The following is a 22606-nucleotide window of genomic DNA, read 5'->3' as shown; positions in this document are numbered from 1 at the left end:
AGGGTTAAAGTAATTAACTTTTGTAAAAATGAAAATGTGCACATCACATAGAAAGACATATTGGGTACCTATTAATATTGAAGAAGGTGACACTAAAAGGCTAGCTGGAAGCTTATAGGTGAGGGCAGAGTTTATGGACTGTTCATTTCTTGAGTGTAGGCTGATAGGAAGGCTTTTCATTAGGGGACCCCAAATATCTGCATCTACAGATCTATTCTCTTGGTTTGTTCAGTTCTTGAGAGAGAAATCCTACAAATCTCTGTCTTCGGAGTTTTAGCCTGGTAATCTGTGTTCTTGAAGTCAAGTTGGGGAAGGAGGCTAGGGAATCTCATGATTGCCATGCAGATTTTTACTTAATTGTCTAGTTTCCTGTGTGGAATATAACTTTTGTCCTCAGCTGTGGGCCCTGTTCAGCCTCTCCAGAAGGATGAGGAGGGGCAGTCAACATCAACTGTCTGCATATGCTTGCTTTCAGTTTTACCCTGTACCCCTGCCTTTTTTGAGGTTGCTGGTGCCTCTAGTTCCAGGATTTTGCAGCTTAATGTTCCTCACTGCTCCACTCTCTAATCCACAGTTTCAGCTTTTTCCCATCTCTAAGTAAATGATGGCTCATCCATTGCATTTTCAGCTTACAAAATATTGCTACCATTTCTCATCTTCTGTCAATTCCTTCCCTTATCTCTTAGTCCTTCTAGGTCTTCTAGTCCTTCCAGTCCTTCTTAGTCCTTTTCTAGGTCTAGAAAACTTCCTTTCCTGTCATTTTCATGGAGAATTGGGAGGGATTAATAATAAACATTTATGTTCAATTTACCATGTCTAATTGTCCCTTTCTAAGCAAGGCATGGCTCCCTTTGCAGTGGATGAGGGGTGTGGAGGCAGAGATCTGACATCAGTGGACACTTGTCTGTGAACATGTATTCTCATTTCCAGTTCTGTCTTATTTTCTCCGATATTGGTAGGCTGTGCTGATGTAGTGCTTGTGATAAGATAAATAACAACGAAATGTTATTTATCAGTTAGTATTTACCTAAAGACATCCCTCCTGGAGTTCTTTATCTTTTTGCTGTAACTTGGGTTAATTCTCTGTAGTTTTGCTGTTCAAATGACTTTTTGAAGTTTCCCTTCATCATCAACCTGTGGTTACTTCCATCTTTACTCCTGCTCCCTCTCAGAGTGTCAGGTAAATTTTCCCTTAGCAGTACCAGTCGACAATGCCCCAATCCCTTTTCTGCCTACTAGTGCCTCCTAGCTGTTTTTGGTAGCCTTTTTGCAGCCCCATAGCTCATGCACCTCTTCTAACTTCTATGTTCTTTCTTGAGGAGCTTAGGAATAACTAAATTCCTCTTTTACATCCTCAGAGTTCCATGGGGAACTGGATGGTATGAAAGAGGTTCCTTGAGGAACTGGATGGTGTGAAAGAGTTTCCATCCAGTTCCTCTATGGAACTGGATGATGTGAAAGAAAAATGCATGGACATGCCCCCAACTCCTGCCTTTGGAGAGACTTACCCCTTACTTCATATCAGAAATTTTTTATCTCTTTGTGGGGGAGGGGGCATGTGTTTTTCTTTCACACAAACACTATAGTTTTTTTTCTTTCCACAAACACTATGCTTTACTGCAACTAATTGATGCTTGTTGTCATGGGCTGCTGCCCTCCCTCAGTAATCTCTAGATGAGAATCAAGCACTAGTCTCAACTTTTGATCACCCACATATACCTCACAAGACTGTGTCACTCCTCTAAGGATCTGTCATGAGGATCCTCTTGGGAGCATCTTCAGAGAATCTTCTGGGTTCTATAAGTCAGAAGTCTCAAGCAAAGGAGAAGTGGCTATACTTGAAAATGATGAAGATAAATAATTCTTGTTCATTTCTTTTATGTGTATTTGGAATTACAGGCTCAGATTTGTTATTTCATCAGTGAACTTATTTACCAAGGAAGTGATTTGGTAATATGGAGCTATTCATCCTTCAATAAAATTTATTGGACATTCAAGATATTAAGACCTAATCTAGCAGGTGTTATAGAAATGTAAAATCTTAGTACTATTCTTAGTGCTATAGTGAGTAAATATTAGTGCTATGCAGGTACAGACCTTTGGCCTCCCATGACGTGATGAATTTTGGTCCAAGAGACTGAACCTTCTTGCTAATGTCCATGTTGCAGTGGATGCCATTAGAGACCCAATCTCCCTATCTTATCAGAATTCTAGCTGGATCTGCAGAGTCCAAAGAGGTGTCTGTTGCCAGAGATCTAAAGTGAGATGCTTCAAGACCTGCTAGCCATTGTGCTTCTGAGTTCCAGTTTGTCCCAATAAATCAAAAACCTGGCATTGTTCCCAATTACTAGAGTAGTTGGTATGGCACTTTTATTTATCTTGAAATTATGTTTGCCCCCAAGATGCCATTAATAATAAAAAATTAAAAACAATTTCCAAAGTCCCAAAGCAGTTATATACAAACAATAGGTTATCATCAAACCATTGAAATGTATGGGGGCACCTGGGTGGCTCAGTTGGTTAAGCGTCTGACTTCGGCTCAGGTCATGATCTCACAGTTCATGGGTTGGAGCCCTACATCAGGTTCTGTGCTGACCGCTCAGAGCTTGGAGCCTGTTTCAGATTCTATGTCTCCCTCTCTCTCTCTGCCCCTCCCCTGCTCACGCTCTGTCTCTCTCTGTCTCAAAAATAAATAAACATTAAAAAAAATTTTTTTAATGTATGTAACATTTCAGAGATGATAGCAAGATACAAAATTTCTGTGCACTTTGATCACATTTGTAATAAAAGTCATATACAATATAAAAACATTTAGGAAGGAAAAAATGCACCCAAATGCTAATACTAATCATATTTGGGAATGAGATTATGGATAACTTTTCCCCTTTAAAATTTTTTTCTGCATTCCCCATATTTACTATAATGAAATTTTATTCTATTTTTAGTCAAAAAATAATTTATGAAAAATTTATATATAATATATAATGTATTATATACTTTATCATATAATAATCTATATAATAAAAATACATTTACCCTTAAATTAAAATTGGCAGATTAAGTATTTGAATTCTATATTCATATCTGCAAGAAACTTTGGGGGGAGTAAACATTCTAAGGCCCCACTGTGGAATTCTGAAATGGAATGGATTTACTTAAAGGCTAATTTATGGGCCTATGGGGGCTGGAGTGGGAGTTTGTCTATGCCTTGTATAGTTTGTCACTGAAGGAAGGAAAGGAAAGAAATTGACTCAATTCTATGAGGTTCAGACCCAGTTTTACATTTCTTTAAAAGTTTATCATAAGCAAGACTTGCTCAGAAAGCCACAGACTGAGCATTATGTATTCCAGTTTCCACCACCCTGCATTTTTCCCTCTGTGTTTACTCATTGTAAGCCTATCAAGTAATAGAAAAAGCGGATTTCACTGGAGCAGACATCTCATTATTCTGGAGAAGATTTAAGTGTCCAGTTTATGGGAAGTGATGGGTCCCCCAATTCTGGGGAAAATAAAAATAATGGGAAGGCAGTATTTTTTTTAAATCTTTTTATGTCTGAATTAAAAACAAAACAAAACAAAACAAAACATAGATTTCCAAGCAAAGAAGGAGCAGTATGGTTTGTTTAGAATGTCACTCTCAAAGGATGAGATAACTAGAAATTTCCTAATGAAACAATCTTAATGGAATAGCTATCCTCTCAGATTTTATTTTTTATTTAATAAATTTTTTGAATGTTTATTTATTTTTGAGAGATAAAGAGAGAAAGAACACATGTGGGGGGAAACAGAGAGAGAGGAAGAATTCAAAGTAAGCTCCAGGCTTTGAGTTGTCTGCACAGAGGCTGACACGGGCCTGAACTCAGGAATCATGAGATCATGACCTGAGCCAAAGTCAGACACTTGACCAACTGAGCTACTGAGGCATCCCTTCCTCTTGGATTTTAGAGGGAGACTTTCTGCTGCTGGTTTGTTGGCCCTCCATAGAGATGAAACTTTCCCTTGATCCAAAGTTCCTTCCTTGTCACCATGTGAAGGACATCATATAGTAAAGACAGAGGAACTTCTTGGAATCCTGGAATGAAAGAGATGAAAATTTGACAATAAATTTCATATTAAAAAAAAAGAAAGAAAGAAAATGGCAGAAGAATCATTTCTTATAAATAGACCAGGTCCGTTTGCTGCAACTCACATTCTTGTAGCAAACTCTGCCAGACATTTCTTATTTAACTGAGTAGCTGGGGGTGCGGTGGGTGGAGTGGAGGGTGAGGAAGTGGGTAGGGAATTGTACGGTGGAGAATGATACAGGGTGAATGATGAGGATTAGCTGTGCATATTATTGTACTCAGGGTACTCTCTTCCTTAAGTCCCAATGTCTACCCCTGTGGATTTTCCACATTTAAGCAATAAGTAGCCACTGTAAATTACCAGTTAATAGGATCAGTTCCTCATGTCAGAAATCTAAAGTGTTCCACCAGAGAGGGAAGTTAATATTTTGCTTTTACTTTTCAAGGATTGATGCATATGGTCACCATACACCAAAGAGTTTCAAATTCATTTTTAGATAAATGGATTTGTTCTCTTATTCATTTGGAATAGCAACAAAAAGGGATCTTCATAGTTGAGCCCTTATTGTTGATTTAAAAAAAACTATGCCAAAAACATGTGGAGCTTGGGACATGGGCCAAGATGGTAAACATAATGGTTACAATTTGGTTGTCTGCGACTATTGCCTTAAAGCTCTTTTTAAAACTTGTATTTACAGAATCATTATATGTATGAACAAGAACATTTTTGTGATGTGAGCTGACTTCTGTTCAAAAGAGAGTTTAAAACAAGAAACTGTTTTAGACTTTAGATTTTCTATCCAGTCTCCTTCAAATATACTGTATAAATCAACTATTATCAGTCTTAAGTGCTGACTTCTTCCCCATGGCTAATTAAGTTACTTATTAATTATTGAAAAGACACATTTTCATAGGTCCTGGTGCAAGTCATATTAATGAACTAATAAGAGAGATTCATCCATACAGACATTTAAGCTGGAATCTTTAGGAGGACCTAAAGATTGTGGCCAAAAATCACTGACGAAGTCTGTTTCTCCTCCAACAGTGAAGACAATAGTTCATCAAGACCAACTATACTTGGGCCTTTTGCCTTTGGCTCTCTGACTTTTTTTCTTGGAGGCAGAAGAAAAAGACCGAGGAAAAACTGAGAGTGGATCTCCCTTCTGTTAGAGAACTGAGGACCTCAAAGAATCCTGGTGAAGTCTATAGGAATAGGGGGGAAAACAAAACTAAATGAAGTCTTGGGGTGATCTGGACCTCTCCTTGAAGACACAAGAAATCAAGTTTGCATTTAGGTCAATCAATACTGTCTCATGTAAGATAAAATATATATGAGTTTGTGGTAGACTCCAGAAAACTGATTACTTTACTGGAGCCACTTACTGAAATAAGACCAGAAGCTTTCTTCTCACAGCCAGATCATAATCAGAAGCCATGCTATTTCCTGATTGTGAAATGTCACAGCCATAGGGGCCTGGAAAGAGTCAAAATCAGCATGACCCATAATTCTTCCCAGAAGGCTGGCCCAGCTTTCTGGTGAGAGTGGAATCAGAATAATCATGTTAGATGTATTACAATTTTAATGGAGCCAAACCAAGATAGCCTGCTATATTTACTCCATAATGGTGATAACTTTGTCAGTGGGCCCAGAAATATTAAAGGCCATTGGTTTAAGATCCTATATCCATATCCATGTATATTTGATATCAGGCTTGTAGTATTTAAGTCAAATGGTTCTGTCTTTCTCTTAGGCTCTGCTTATAAGGATTCTAAAACCTGTCATTATAATACTCTTTTATCCAAACTTTCAACAGCTACATTCCTCTGTTCTAAGAAGAAATAGTGTGTGGGTCGGGGAGGAGAGGAGGAATATAAAGACATGAAAATGTGTGCAAAATTTAAGAGAGACACAAAAATTTGTTAAATGTGCACCATGTAGCAAAACTGTTTATATTCTTTTCTCATTTACTTCTTATAACAATACTGTGTATTTCATAAATGAAGAAACAGAGGTTTGTAGAGGACTTCTTATGGTCACACAACTGGGAGGTGATTGAACCGGAATTTGAACCTAGATCTCTTGGATATCAAAAATTATACTCTTTATCACTAAACCTCACCTACCTAAGTCACCTTTTAATAGTTTTTCTCAATAAACCCTATCGAGTGGCTATTACATTTCAAGACTTTATCTGGTGCTGAACAAAGATTATGATACACTGTGCTAAATGTGATAGCATTATGAGAAATTGAAGAATGTAAAGAAACAGTGTTGCCTTGCAGGGGACACAGATGTTCATGTGGGCTAGGAAATCTATAGTGATGCATGGCATTTTTCTTCCCCTTAGAGGAGGTGTAGGAGTTTTTCGGTTTAACAGGGCAAACAGGTGGGGGGTAGTTGAGGAAAAAGAAGAAGGTATCCGAGGTCTAGAAAGAACAGCAGAAGCAAATGTTGGAAGGCTTCAAGGTCCTGATTTTAAGGACTTCCATCGGACAGTCATTGAAAATGCACAAGGTGTCTTCCAAAGTGTACAAAGAGAATGGGAGCTTTTGCTGATGGAAACCTGCATGAGAAAAACTGAGCTTCAACATTTGTTACTGATGTGAATGTGTTGCCATAATGGACACTTTCACCAACCCAAGAACAATTCAAAGAGCCTGGATTCCTGGCAAGAAGTAGGGGTGGGGTGGTGTAGGGGAGGTGGGCAGGGATCATGGCAGGGGACAGAGGGTCCCAAGAGAAAGACAGGTAAAGAGAGGGCTCAGGCACCAACATTAACCTTCCTTTTAAAATCCTGCGAGAACCTCTTAGACCTCTTTGCCTTTACCCATAAGTCAGCCGATGTTCACTCAGTCAGCAAAAGTCTACTAACAACAGACTTGATTGTGATGAGAGGTGCACATTCTTGTGAACTTTGTTGGGGAAGAGGAAGGAGAAAGGCTTTCGGCTATTCCTGCTTTGTGCTAAGTGTTAAGCAAGGGATCTGATTAAATTGAGGGAAAAAGAGTTTGGAAAGGGTTCATCTCTGTAATCACACCCCTTCTCTCCTATTCTGAGTGCTATAGGGAGAGGAACAGAGTGGCAAATGTCCCATAGAAAGAAATGGAAAGGTACTTCCTGGACTAGCGATTTTGCTAATTTCTGCCCTAGCAACTATTTTCCTTAGTAGGAAAAACCAACTCTTTCTCTTCTCAGTCATATTCCCAAATATACTATGTAGTGGACTTTGGGCTGAAAGCAGGTCATTTCAAGTACTGGCTTCACCACTTATGAGCTGTCTATCCTTGAACGAGTTAATATACCTATCAAATCCTCATCTTCCCATGTGTGAGATGAGAATTATGGATGGTACTTATCTCACAAGGTTTGTGTGAAGTTGAAATGACATGAGGAGAGCCAGAATTGATGGAACGCTGAAAATATTTCAGGCAGTGTTCTTTCCAAATGCTTCATGTGCATTTAGATGTTAAACTCATTTAATGTTTGATAAAGAGCCCTTATCAGGCAGGTACCACTATCATTCCCATTTAACAAATGAAGAAGCTGAGGATCAGAGAGGTTAAATAAGTTCCCCAAAGCCACACAAGTATCAGAGCTGGGATTTGAACCCAGATCTTTGGGCTGCAAAGGTCACTCTGTTTGGCTACCATGTTCTACAAATCCCCATGAGTATACACCATTTGGGCACAATTTCTTGGAGATATAATCATGGAATAAGGATTAGCCATGTTTTAGAAAGCCTGGCTTTTTACTTGACTCTGACATTCAGCATATTTCTCAGTATTAGAATTTTGAAACCTTCATCTTACCTTGATGACACTGTAACTGAAACTCACTTCCTCACAAATTCTGGTTACTATATGCAGTTAAAATATTTACTCTTTCCATGACCTGGAAACTTGTAAGGAGTGGTATATGTCTCAATCACTGTTTTAATTTTTTAAGTTTATTTATTTATTTTGAGAGACAGGGAGAGAGAAGGGGGGGACAGAGAGAGAGGGAGAGAGAGCATCCCAAGCAGGCCCCTTGCTGATAGCACAGAGCCTGATGTGGGGCTCCCTCCCACAAACTGTAAGATGGTGACCTGAGCTGAAATCAAGAGTAGGATACTTACCTAACTAAGCCACCCAGGTGCCCCTCAATTGCTGTTTTAAAACAATTTCATTCCAACCTGTGGAAAATAGAAGTCAATATATCAAGCCCTCACAAAATCTTTGTCCCACCATGTTTTCACCACACTTTTTGAAAACATTCCCACAGCTCAAACAAATGAAAGATGTCAGAATCCACGGTGTAACCAACAAATATCTGTATATTTCTTGGGGTGCATTTTCACATAAATCCAAGCCCATTCTGCTTTTATCGGCCGTTGTCTTCAAAACGGATCTCCAGATGTTGCAAAAATTAGAACCTTGATTTTGACTGGCTGCCATTTTTGTTTTCCATTTTGAAAATTTCTGTCAAAGGTCCCAGGTATGAATGAGGGAGATTGCCTTTAGTCCAAAACCTACCAACTCATTTCCATGCTGCAAAAAGCTGACATGAAGAAAGCTCGGCAAGGATGTCAGGTCTGCCCTAACGTATCTATCATGGTCTGCAAGGCATGTGAGCAGGCTCTTGGCAAAACCCTGAGGAGGGGAACTTCTCCAGCTGTAGCACTAGCCTGCCATCTTTCTCTTGAACTTGGCACTTAATGAATCGGTCTTTGGCTTGTTTGCATCTTAGAGTCAGGCTGGAATAAGCTTCACTCTCAATGTAGGGCTTTTCAGTGTTGTCTCTAGTATTTCCTTTGCAATAGAAATTTTATTAACATTCATAAATAAAGTTTTCCACGTACTGTCATCTATCTCTCTTCCACCTAACTTATCCCAGATTTTCTGGGGATTGTCTGAAAATGATTCACATTGCTAGTGAACAATTTCCACATTGTTCTTCCTGGTGTCTAAATAGAACACTGCCCTTGCTGAAGTCAGTGAGAAAGATATGACTTTGTCCTCTTTTGGTCTTGTTAAACAAACAAACCTAAAAAGAGATAAAACAATTTTTGCCATTGGTGGCCAGATCTCTCCTTTCCAAGCATGTCACTGCCTGGGAGATGATGCTGCATTTTCTAAGATAAAATTAGCATCTTGCCTTAAGAAGTAGCAGAATGAGGGGTGTCTGGATGGCTCAGTTGGTTAAGCATCCAACTTTGGCTCAAGTCATGACCTTGAAGTTCATGAGTTTGAGTCTCGTATCGGGCTCTGTGCTGACGGCTCAGAGCCTGGAGCCTGCTTTGGATTCTCTGTCTCCTTCTCTCTCTCTGCCCCTCCCCTGGTTGCACTGTGTCTCTCTCTGCCTCTCAAAAATAAATAAACATTTTAAAAAATAAAAAAAAAGAAGAAACGGAATGAATCTGGACTGCATGCCTAGAGACATTTTGGGGACGTTAGATAGTCCAATGCCACTGGGTCGCCTGGTCATGTAGTGGCTTTGGCTTGAAAATTAGACATATTTGTGCTGACCATCCCTTTGTTTTATGACCTAAGTCTTGGTTTCAGGAAAGATTGAAGGCAGTATTGGGCATAAGATGAAAACTTATGAGGTATTAATGGGGGGGACATTGAAATTGTCATTGGCACTCAAATAGCCCACACAAAATTGCCCCCACTTAAGAACCACTGGGTTAAGGAGATGATGAGACTGAGGCCTGGAGAGGTTCAGCAGCTTTCCTAAGGTCTCATGGCTGGTAAGTGGCAGAGCTAGGACTACAAAGCTTTTCTGAGGACAAAGTGCTCATCTACTACCCTATACCGCTACTCCACGTCACCGTCCTCTCTCTCACTTCTGTCTAATATCATACATCTACTGGGCATTTGCTTAGTGTACTGTGTGTGCACACCTGCATGCACTCATGTCCAGCAAATAACTGTTAATATTTCAAAGCATTCTTTTTTTTTTTAAATATGGAACACTTCACGAATTTGAGTGCCATTCTCACGCAGGGGCCATGCTAATCTCTGAATCGTTCCAGTTTTAGTCTATGCACTGCAGAAGCAAGCAGTATTTCAGAACACTCTTAAAGTGACTTTGCATTGATTCTTAGATGCCATCAGACAGGAATTGTGGAAAAAGAAATTTCCACTTGTGTCATGACAGTAGCTGTCTCTGAGCCAAGAGCTACATCTGAACAGAGGTCTGAGGTCAGAAATATGGGTACGAGTTCAGACTAGGAGTTCCCATTGCAGGCAATTCCTCATTTCCTAGCAGGGCTTGGCTCACCGCTGCCCAGGTTCTATCTCATGCTTGGGGTCAGTAGACCATCCCAGTTTCCAAGGGATAAATTAGATAATGTGAAAAGGCTTCTTACCCATGTGCTGTTGTGAAAAGAAGTGACTCCCAGAGCCATAATTTGCCAATTATATCTTTTGTTTTCCTTCCCATCTTGTAGTCATTCTCAAAACCTCCAAACTCCATGCTTCAGCCTCTTGTCTGAAACAATTAGGCCTCTAGGAAGATGTGGGAATGCCAATAGATTTAGTGTTGTGTTTCATCCACTCCTGGCTGTTGACATCAACTCTTCATGCTCAGCAACGTTTTCTCTGCGACTTCATAAGCACATGAATATTTATTATGTGGGGGAAGCACACTACTGTTCGCAATGACTGCAGCTGAAAAAATGATAATAAACGTGAGAGATTAACAGGACTCAGGACAGGAAGCAGTTCAGGGATGGTAGACCAGGGTCTGTGGAATGTTAAAACCACTGTCATCCAAAGAGCAGCTAAAATGTTAAGAGACGTGCAGCAAAGGGACGTTGTGTTGGCAGGAAATAACCTAGGGGAGTTTTAGATTATAGTGTGTAATTAGTGCGTAATTAGCATTTGCATAAATATTCATTCCAGGGAATTTTGTGGATAGTAGTAGCACATATCCAAAACACACGGGCACACGTACACACATGACTAAGAAGACTCAAACAAAGGATATTCACGTACTCATCAGTTAAGACCTGCCTGAAAACTCCTCTCCATGGCTATATATTCCCTATTTCCCCTACAAAGGGCTGCTGGTGATTCACTCAGACTTGGGACGACTCTCTACTGTTTATAAACCTATTACTCCTCTTGACTCTAGACCCCTCCAGGCCCTTGGTTTACCCGGTCGTTTCTTCCACAGTGTCTACTACGCACAGTTCCACAGTACGTCCTGGATGGTCAATACCTGATGACCGAATAAATGAGGACTGGTCAAGGAAAGGATTATGTAGTTCAGTTTTATTTAACTACCTGGGAACCTGCAGCAGACACCGTGTTAGGCACTAAGGAAAATCTCAAAGGAAGTTGGGACTTTTCTTGACCACACTTCTTGCAGTCTCTTCTTTTAGTGAGTCAGTCAGCCAGTCAGCAAGTTCTGGCATGTTGTGAGAACCAAGGACACAAGTAGAGAAGTTAATAGGAATACTATCTGGTGTCATTAACACTGTGTTTGATATATACTCAGGATTTTGGGAAAGCATGGGCAGGGATTCTAACTCAGCCTGGCAGTCAGTAAAGACTTCCCAGGTTGTATGAGCTGAGTCTGGAAGGGCAAGTGGGAGTTCCTGGGGTGGGCATTGGAGCCAAAGTATAGCATGAGCAAGTTTGGCAGACAGAGAGAGAACCAGGGCGGGGAGCCTGCCAGTTGTCGGCATGGCAGGGGTTGGGGGAGGCATTAGGGCTTAGAGGCCATTGGGGAGGGAAAGGCGGTATCCCTCAGTGAGTATTGCAGGTTCAGGGGGCCTGAACTGAGGCTGTAAGAGGTGCAAGGAAGGAGAGGCAGGGACAGGAGATGGCAGCAACAGAATTTAGTGGCTCAAAGTGTAAACTGAAAAAGCTGAGGCTGAAGAGTGGGCTCCCCCGTGATGTGAGCCTCAGGAATCTTAAAGGACAGAATGCAGACACCTTAGCATGTGTCCATTTGTAAGTGGAGTGCAAGCTCCGGGCTGAGGGGGCGCTCAGGATGCAGTGTCCCTTAGTCCACGTCAAGGAGAAGACACAATCGTACTTTGTTGTTTGCATGGAGAGTTCATGGGTGCTTTGAGTTACACATATTGGGGTATCCACATAATCTTTTTAAATAGCTTACTCTTTCTCTCTTGGACTTGTTCTTTGGTTTCAAAGTCAACTCTGTCTAATTGGTTGCTAAGATTGGCCTTAGCATTCGGTTAGGGTTGAAACATTGCATTTTACGATCCAAATAATTGGGGAGTTAAAAATACTTCCAACAGTTTATGACTCACACTTTTCAACTCATAGATGAGAAAAACCAAGGTGGGTGACTGTGAATGCCTGTGATTTCGGCACAGGCTGAAGTTCCACTGAGTTCTACATGTGATTTCTGGCCTGCTCGGAAGGCCCTGACTTTCTCAGGTCATCCCAGACTTTCTGGCTGTGCCTGAAATTAATTACAGCCACATCCACTAGATTCAAATGTCACCTTACAGGGATAGAGAACACTTTAAGTCCCTATCAATCATAGAGTTTATGCATTTGAAAGATCTAGAAGTATAGGTTTTGACAGGCGGGAGTCGAGGTTAAGAACGAGGGGTTACAGGATGAAGGGTAATGCATAAAATTTACCTGCTTTGCAATTTGATCAGGTTGATTCAGTTTGTTTCAATTTGCCAAATATTTACTGAGCACGTGCTGCCCACGTGATGCAGTGACATGTCCTCAGGCCATCCAAGGTGGGCCTCACATGCTCCTGAGGGGCGCAGAGGGTGGAGAGTGAGTAGGTATGTATGTTCAGGTAAGAGAGGTCATGACTCAGAGAGAGAGAGAGAGAGAGAGCTCAGTCCACATGGCATGAACCATGAGCAAGAAGGCTGCGTCGATAACAGTTCTGCCTATGTAGCAATGCACTCTTTGGCAGGTTATGCAGACCTCAGAGTTGGCTTGCTCATCTGCAAACTTGGGATGATGAGGCTTCCCTTTCTCCCTCAGAGGTTTGTTATGAAGGCCAAAGGAATTACTTCATGTTAAAGAACTTGAAATACAGAGAGGGTGTATTTCATTATTTAATTGTTAGCAGAATCAGAATTGGAACCCCAGGCTATTTGATTTAACTCCTAAGCCACAAAACTCTGTGAGCTTTTCTGGAACATTCTCCACTCCCCCCCCCCCCCACACTTTTCATTGCTTTATTGGAGAAATCTTTGAGGTTGCTGTAGGCAGCTACATGTGTCTCTTGCTTTATAGAGGAGGGTAGAACAAGGAGAAGGAAGATGACACTGATAAGTGTGGGTGAAGAATTCTAAATTTTGTGAGTCAAATACAATCCCTGGAACTCTGAAGATGTGTGGAGTCTCTTGAAAGGCTGCCTTACACACTGTGATTTAAATTACACAGTGTACATGCGTTCGCTAAGTGGGTCTGCTGTCACATCTCCAGTCCCATCTTAGGGCTGGAGACTCTGAAAACAGGAGAAGTTTTCTTTTTCTTTTTAAAAGTTATTTATTTATTTATTCTGAGACAGAGAAGGGCAGAGAAAGAAAGGGAAAGAGAGAGGATCCCAAGCAGGCTCTGCACTGTCAGTGCGGAGTCTGGTGCAGGGTTCAAACTCATGAACCATGAGATCATGACCTGAGCTGAAATCAAGAGTCCGAGCTTAACTGACTGAGCCACCCAGGTGCCCCAGAGCTTATCTTTTTCTTAGGGGATGGGTCTCTCAGGCCTTGCCTGCATGAGATTTTACTTTGCAGGATTTAAGTGGTCATGAAATGATAGACCTGAGCATTGAATCTCTACAGGGAGTCTATCATGAGAAACATCGCCAATACGCTATTGCTTGAGTAACTTGGAAAGCTGAAGGAAATAGGCCAATTGTGCTGAGTATTTTGAACAATTTTCCATTTGTTCTGCTTCATATCAGCTACTCATATTCTTGTTGCAACTGAAAAATTGACAGATGTCAGAGGGAAGGCTCCATGATTTTCCCTTGTCCTGGAAACCCCATGAAGAAAACATATGTATCGACTACGTCAGTGGTTTTTATATCCAAGTTATGGCCCTTGTCCAAAGAGATTATTTTCCTGATTTCAGGCAGCAACAATTCATATAGCAAGGGATACTTTCTGAGCAGGTAATACATTTTGTTGGAGACCACTAGGAGGTGTGGGATGCACAAAGACGCCACTGATTCCTGTTCAACTTCTTAAATATAGTGGGAACACGAGAAGACTAGATCTGACCTACAGCCACTCACGGAGGAGAAAAGAGCCACCACAGAAACAAAACCAAACCTCACATCCCCTCTGAAAAGCTTCCTGCAGCAAATCCAGCCTGAAGATTACAAGCAAGGGTTGGAGCTGAAGGGAAACTTCTCTTCCCCTCTTTGGTTTGGGTGGTAGTAGCCTGCTAAAGCCCAGCTTTATCATTTTTTTTTTTTTCCTTTTATAGTTTCTTCAGGAAAGCCCCGGGCCTCTGAGGCTGCCTTCCACCCCCATCGGAGATTTTAAATGTGAGGACAGGAAACGTTTGTCCGGCTTCGTCATTTTATGACACTGTTGCCCACTCCCCCCCTCCCACACACCCTCCTTTGGTGCCTCCCGAAAAGTTCTGCCAACGTTAAGCAACCATCTTTTAATGTGGCTTTGGCTGAACTCGTACTCTAGGAAGTGAGTGTGGCAGGGCACCCCTGTCTCAGCCAGGCCAGCCACTTCTGAGAGCTGAGCTCATCCGCCGCCCCAGCGTCCAGAGGCCCAGCCCACGGGGGGCCGTCTGTGAAGGGTGCTGGGTGGCAGGAGGGCACAAAGCAGCCTCAGCAGGGCAGGCTGGCTGCTCCTAAGACTAGCACTGTGCTTCGGATGGTAGGCACTACGTTATGAAAGACAGGTGTCCTGAGAAACAGTGATTCTATGCAGGTTCTATGCATAGTATTTTCCAGGTGATTATCTGGAAAATGACAGAAGCTATTTAAGGAAATAGAGAAACATATAGTGGTGAAAGGAATTGTCCAACTTCCACAAGCCATTCGGGTACACTGATGGAAGGGGAATCTGAGCTCTCCTTTCTACCAAATGTCATCTCCTCAGCTGCTTTTGGCCACTAGTATATTTGCAATCGTAAACACATCATAAGCTCTGCCATCCTGACTTGTTAAAACTCCACTAAGCAGTTCTGTGCAGTAGGTAAGTAGGGCCTTCCCCCTACCTTTCAGTGGAGGAAAGTGGGTTGTAGGAGTTGATGCACTGCCTGAAGCCACATGGCAAGTTCAGGTGAGACACGTTCTAAAAATCCTGCCTCAGGCTGGGAGTCTGTGGGATACCTCAGGGCCACTGTTAGGACCCTTCACTGGCCCAGGCTTGTCAAGGCAAAGCCCTAGAAATGCATAAGACTCAGATTCATGGGAGACCCACCTGGTTTACGTCCTCACGGGCTGTGATTCTCACTCTGTTTCGGCCCTTTGTGTAAACCCGGCCAAGCACTAGCTTCCCGGAATAACCCTCACCAGCACCAGAAGCCCGAGCCTTCTGCCGGAGACAGGGCAACGTGAAGGCAGCCAGGTGTCTCTCACATTGTCTAGGTGGCCGTAGAGAGGTAATTATCAATGACCAGATTTCTTTTGTGCCTTTACTATCTTACTGGATGGGCATGCAGGATGCTAGGACGAGTGTAGAAGAAATTTAAAATCCAGTTTCTAACTGTTGGTCCTGTTGAGATATTTCTCCTAATGTGAAAGAAACTTGGCTCTGTTTCAGATGAGGGAAATAATAGAGTGGAAAACACACATTTTCATGTGATTTTCTGTAACAACATCAAAGTCAAGAAAACCATGTGAAATCATTATTCATGACCTCTAAAAGCCACAAATTACCTTTTTAGCTTTTTGGGCTGTGGACACCTGGCTGCCTTTTCCTCCCCTGTGCACTCAGCATTGCCGTCTGGAGCATATGCTGTTGGTACATTAGATTTATGTGTCTTTTAAGGGTACTGCGCCCACCTCGCTTTAACACTCTTTGCTTTTGGGGTCAACCTACTGTTAAATTACTTTCAGTTTTATGGTGACCTATCAACATTAATGCTCCATGTTTTTAGGATTGAGACAACTGTGTGGAACAGGGTGTTCTTATAAATGCCGTGCAAGCACCTATAAGGCCTTTCTATCTCCATAAAAGATCACCAAAATGCCTTTTCCCGAGCTGGTTTCTTATTTTGTGGGGTCCTCACCTATAAAGCAGAGCTAAACACGGAACATGTTACAGTAAAAAACCATGCTTACTTTCAAGTCCACCCACAAGTGTGCAAGAAGATTTTGACTAGAGGCCATTTTTTTTTTTCTGTACACATAACAAAGCCATTCCACCATTCCTGCCTACCTTTTGTGATTCCAAGGAAAAGCATCTAAGTAATATCTATGTAAAGTATTATAATAAGAGAAATATACATTTTGTGTGTATGTGTGTGAATGCATGTATGTGTGTGAGTGTATATATAGGTGAATGTGTATATTTGTGAGTGTGTATGCATGAGAGAGAGAGAGAGAGAGAGAGAGAGAGAGAGAGAGAGAGAGAAGAGAACGTGTATACATATCTGTGTCTGCCTGTCTTCTCCATCAGTGTTGGTTGTTGCCCAGGCCCAAATGTGTGCATTGAGCTCTCTCCTCTTCTCACCTTGCCCCATCTCTCTGTAAATACTCAAATGTCTTTGGAGGTGGGAAGGATTGGAGGTGCTCTCTTGCAGAGTAGATTTCCTTAAAAGTGATAAATTCCTTTCACCATGTGGGAAAAGAGATCCAGTACAATTTAATCACCTGCCTGAGATCACACTGGATAGTGATTTTATGAGAATTCCATTCTTAGCTCCAAGAGCTAGCAATAAAGCAAATATTCCTCTTCCTTGGCACCAGGGTAACTGATACTCAGATTTCTATACTTATAATCCAGGTGGTCATTCATATACACAAGAGCTTCTTAAATAGAAACATGGACCAAGTGTGCCTTTTCAAGTGTTGTTCCAGATCAAGAGGCCAACAACCTGAAGTTACAGTCTATTGTACTAGCTATTTTTGAGTAGATACCAGATAATGACAACAGGTGGTCCCTGTGTTTTATAAGCCTCCAATCTACTAGGAGAAACAGAGCTCTAAAACATCATAAGGAGCACAGAAAGCAACATGTGCCCCCCCATAGAGTGTGGTCTCACAGTTGACTTGCCACGATGGGACTTGTATGATAAATACTCCTATTTGGAACACTGGCAAGAATCAGGAAGGAAAAGGAAAACCCATCAGGAAGGAGTCAACAAAGTTGTCCAAAAGCCCATGCCAGAAAAATGTGGAACCTCATAGATCTGTATTGGGAATCCTAGTTTAGACATGGTACTTAGAATTGTGAGTCAGAGGGTTTCCCATCACTTTGGAAATGTCCAGGCTTTTGATTCAGAATAGCTGGTTTTGAGATTAGGTGCTACTACTGGCTGGTTGTGTGACCTTGGGCAGTCCAGTGACTACAACTTCTCTGAGTTGACATCTCTTCATGAAACAGAGATAGTAAGAGCAACCCAATGCATGGGAGAATGCAAATCACAACACCGGATACCAGCACAAGGGGCTCTCACAAACATCCTGTTACCTAGTTACGGTGGCCTAGAAACACCACAGTAGATGGGACACGGGATGAATAACCGCAGAGGTAGATGTGTTGAAGACAGCAAAAAATTCTAGCTCACAGGTGACCACAAGGGTAAGGATTGCTTACCACAGATCATTAGCTGTCAGCATAAATGTCCAGGCCTGATTCAGCCTGAGGATTTAATTATATCAGGGAAATCTGTGTCAGAGTTATCAAGAATGAGTTTACCCCAGTCAGATCCTGAATAGCCAAGAGCTTGGCATCACAGAAGGATTTAGCGTTTGTTTTTGTTTGTTTGTTTGTTTGTTTGTTTTGGTTTTTGTATTGCATTGTAACAATTATAAGAACCCAGCTAATGCTGCATGTGTTACTGTGCTCCAGATACTATTCAATTCTTAAGTCTTTTAATCCTCACACCAGCTCATTGAGGAAGGCACCACCATTATCTCTATCTCACGGACAGTAAAGCCAAAGCTCAGTGAAGGTAATTTTCTCAAAGTCACCAGCCATCAAATGATGGGGCCATGATTTTTAATCCAAAGATTCTGGCCCTTTCAACCAAAGTCCACTCTTTTAACCAGGATATAAATGATACTAACTTAACTAAACCCTCATTTTCTGTATATATGGAAAACATCTGAATATTTGCCTTTCAACTGTATGCTTTTGGACATTAGAAACTTTTCATTTATAAGTGGTTAAATTGATCAGTTTTTAAAAATTGGATTCTTCCTTGGCCATGCCAAGTTCAGTATTCAGTTTTACCATGTTCTATTTATGATTATATTTAAATTTTGTTTTTACTTTTTATTTGACATAATTATAGGTTCACAGGAAGTTGCAAAAATAGTAGAGAAGTCCTGTGTACTCTTCATCCAGTTTCCCCCCATGGGTATGTCTTACATAATTATAGTACACTATCAAAATCAGGAAATAGACATCAGGGCAACGTCTGTGCAAAATTCTGTGCTGTTTTATCACATATGTAGATGCATGTAATCTACGCATGATGTAATCTACTCATTGACAATAAAAACCTTGACTGCAAGATACAGAACTATTCCATCGCCATAAAGATCTTTACACTTCCATTTTTATTCAAAATTTGTTGGTTCATCTGGAGGTTAGTTTGTTGTTTGAGAAGTAAAGAACCTGTTTTCTACTTTCCGATTTCCTCAGTACCATTTATTTTATAAGTTATCATGTGGACATGATTAGAAATGTCACTCTTCAGCTCCAGCAGTACGTAATTAACAAATCCTGCATTCCTCAGACCTCAGAGCCATTGTTCCTCCCAGTCCACCACTTTATCTCCTAAAAATTTGGTCTTGGAAGCAGTGGGGTTTGATCTTTATGCCATCGGACACGACAGAACCTACATCAGGTCTTGGGTCACTTAATTGTGCTGTTGGTGTGAAATTATTGCCTTTTTTCCTTGAAATTTATCAAAGGGGAAGGCTGTACCCATTGGTGGCTCCCTTCCAGGGCAGTATATCTCAGAAATCCTCAGGGGCCTGGATATGAGATCAGAGTTACAAAACTTCAGGTGCCAACACTTTTCTTAATTTTTCTTCAGCCTTAGTTTCCTCATCTGAAAAATGAGGAAAATTCAATCTCTCTCGGAGGGCTATGATTTTTATGCGGATTAAATGAGGTAATATATTTAAATGTACAGCCGAGGAAGGGCTTAACGTAGTCTAGGATTTTTATGATCATATTCATTTCTAATAACATATCTTTGAATTCAATGGAAATATATTTTTATTATTTATATTTGTATGTGCCTTCAATCATGATGACATTTCTTATTCCCTCTTGAAAAGTCAGTGTGGGAAGTCTTAGATTTGAGGAAATATGATCATGATAAGATTTGTGTACAAAGCTAATTATCAATGTCTTAGTCTGTTCAGGCTCCCGAGACCATTCCCAGTGGGTAGCCATCTCTAGGGACCCGGCTAAGTCTTAATCCAGAGGAAACCACAGCATTTCCAAGAGTTTACCAGATAGTTTTGGATGATAACTTTGTGTTCAAGAAGCTAGGCTATGGAACTCAGCTATCCCACCCCTTCTTCAAATAGGTCTGCTCAGACCTGTTCCTTACAGGAGGCGTCACAGAGTTTGTGGTTATATCACAGCTCGGACAACTGGAGAGCTCCCCACCCTCATTGTCGTCTTCACCTTGGAACACAAGAACACGTCTGTGGTTAGCATGTCCCAACAGCAGCCCTGGGCATCCTGTAATTGCCTGGGGTAGAATTAACTCTGCTAGTGGCTCAGATTACATAAATCTACATCTAACCCAAGGAAGAATTTGCCCTCAAATGAGGAGAATGGATGTGAAATCCCAGTATATGCCATGAAAACACAGCAACAGCAAGTAGTTTTTAAGAAGGAGAAGCAGTTTGGGGAAAAGGAGAAAATTTCTTTACTCTCTCTACCCTGCTTCATCCTCACTTTCTTTTGAAAGGTGTTTTGTATGTGTGAATGTGAGTGTTCTGTGTGTCACTGGAAAACACAAGAAGGACGCTGTGATTATCATTTTCTGAAGAGGCCCTCCTACAGGAAATTGGGCTGCAGGGGAGGAAAAGTGTGTGTTTTCCTGAAGGAAGTGCTTATAGAAAGCCAAATCTGGGAAACAAATCATGGAGAAGGTATAAATAAACTTCTGGCCCTTTGCATTTTGAATGGCGAGATAGTACCTTTGGTCCCAAGGAAAGCAATTTCTTTTGGACGTGGTCCTTAAGGCACGTGAAAGCTTCAGATTTAATTTTAAAACCAGCACCTTCATGCTTCCCATTTTTCCTAAATCGCCTGACCACAGGCACATACTCTGTAACCACCAACATTGGGAAACTTACAAATGGGAAAATTGAATTCCACTTAGAAAAAGAGTATTAGAAATCTCCGTGGAGTGAAGCCTTAAATATTGTTTCAAAGTAAGCTCTGGTGGGTTTTTGTTCCTTTTGAAAGAACTGACTTCCTTATGTTCAAACTTGCTTCGGTTATAAATTGTAATTGAAATCTTTTTTCTGTGCACTTAAAAACTCACTGACAATAAAATTTTAACAAAGAATAGGTTTTATTGGGAGCAAAACACCAAGTGGAAATTTTTAGTTGTTAGCATAGATGTTATCAAATGTCTTCTTTCATGGTATTGTTTACCAACGTATTTATACACTTTGAATAAAATGAAATGGGAAAAAAAAATCCTTACGTTGTGGCTTTCGAGAGTAGAACTTGCTCTCAGTAAAACTTCCCGGACCTGCACAGTACCGTATGAAGCAACAGGAATCAGGGAGCTGTTTCGTGAAACATAATAGTAGTAATGTCAACGTGGGGCTCCAGGATCGAAACACTTCCCTGGTACCCTGTGCAATAATGCTGTCTGTCCCTAACTCCGTCTGGATGTCTGAGACTCAGTGCCTTCATAAATCCTTCCTTCCTGTTCCAGGTTGTGATCAGGCAAAGAGGGAAGGAGACTTAAACAGGGTGTGCACATCTTGTAGGGCCCTTCAGAGCTCTCAAGGGATTAAAGTCAATGAGTAGATAAATAAGCTTTCCTGGAAGCTGTTCACCTTCGTCTCATTCCTGCCTAGTCTATTGCAATATCATTTTATCTGTGGTCTCTGATTCTCTTGCCCCACCTGCAGTCTCTTCTCTCTAAGGAGACTTTTACAAACATAAATGCATTCATGCCACTGCCTGCTCAGAACCCCCGAGGGCATCCCATCACATCTTGTTTCCACTCTGACCTACTACCCCCTACACGGTCAGGGCCCTGGCTACCTTCTAAACCCATCTACTGCCCCTGTCCTCCTTTCTCCCACCCCCAACTAACCAAGCCCTTGCCTGGAGACTTTATACTTGCTGTTTCTTCTGTCTAGAACAGTAGATAGTCTCATAACTTTGCTTATAGAAAGTGAAATTTGCTCACTGCTTTTAAGGGTCTGCTCAAATATTGCCTCCTCACTGAGCTCCCTGCCCCCACCCCATTATCACTCTCTATCTCCTTCCCCTGCTTTACTTTTCTTCATAATATTTTTCACTCTTGGATATCAGATTACACATATTCCTCTGTTTACTGCCTGTTTCCCTCATCAGATCAGAAGCTCCCTGAGGGGAGAGACTTTGCTTGCAATTTACTGTGGAAGCCCTATATAGGAGCTCAATAAACGTGTCGAATGAATTGTTTTATGTTAGTGAATGTGAATACCTTCCCCTCTGGTGACTTCTCATCCTTTCTCTTCATCTAATTGAACATAAATAAAATTGTATAATATTCACTACTGGGGATTGTCACGACATATACATTTCAGAACTTGAATGGTCAATAGAGATCATCTAGCCCATCAGTTTAAAAGTTTCAAGCCCAACCTTTATTTTCTCCTTGCTGAGATGCAGAGTATAGTCTCATATACTTTTGAGAAGACTCCCATGGGTATTCCCATATTTGGGAATTCTTCCCCCCACCAAACAGTAACCATTCCCACCTATCATTGCTCTAAGAGAAGCTTTCCAAACATTTCTAATCATTAGAACTATTAATAATGTCATAGTCTGGTTCCCTAGAAGCAGCATATGAGAAAGGGATTGGGGTGCACTGATTTCATGAGGGAGTAGTCTTTAGGAAAAAACTGGAAGAGAGTGAAGACAGCAAGATAGGGAAGGAGAAGGAATCTCCAAGGAAGCGATCTTAGGTAAAGTCTAACTTTGGCCTGATACACAGGGCTCACAGGGCAGAACCCTCCTTCCCTTCAAAGGGTCTAGGGTAAAGAACCTGATACCAAGCAGTCATTGGGTGCCCTGGGGCTGGGGTGGTGGGTGGGTGGCTGGCTTCCCAGGCATGTATCCTTGTCTGTCAGCCAAGGATAAGTCACTGGAGAAGGTCACAGAACATCCTCAGCAGTCTTACTCAAAGCAAGCAAAGGATGGGTGTGCTGGCTGGTCCAC

The 22606-nt window shown here is 41.4% G+C and overlaps 1 protein-coding gene and 1 non-coding gene across 6 annotated transcripts in view; one reads left to right on the top strand and one right to left on the bottom strand.

Annotated features, from left to right (window-relative positions):
• SUGCT (succinyl-CoA:glutarate-CoA transferase) overlaps positions 1 to 22606 on the top strand; it is a 746174-nt gene that overhangs the window by 577808 nt on the left and 145760 nt on the right. The gene's annotated exons all lie outside the window — the stretch shown is intronic.
• LOC122236775 lies at positions 10005 to 10106 on the bottom strand. The gene has a single exon (XR_006215027.1). It is a non-coding gene; the product is annotated as a U6 spliceosomal RNA (small nuclear RNA).

The sequence above is a fragment of the Panthera tigris genome, chromosome A2, assembly GCF_018350195.1.
Source record: "Panthera tigris isolate Pti1 chromosome A2, P.tigris_Pti1_mat1.1, whole genome shotgun sequence".
Classification (NCBI taxonomy): Eukaryota; Metazoa; Chordata; class Mammalia; order Carnivora; family Felidae; genus Panthera; species Panthera tigris.
This window is presented reverse-complemented; position numbering and strand designations above follow the sequence as displayed.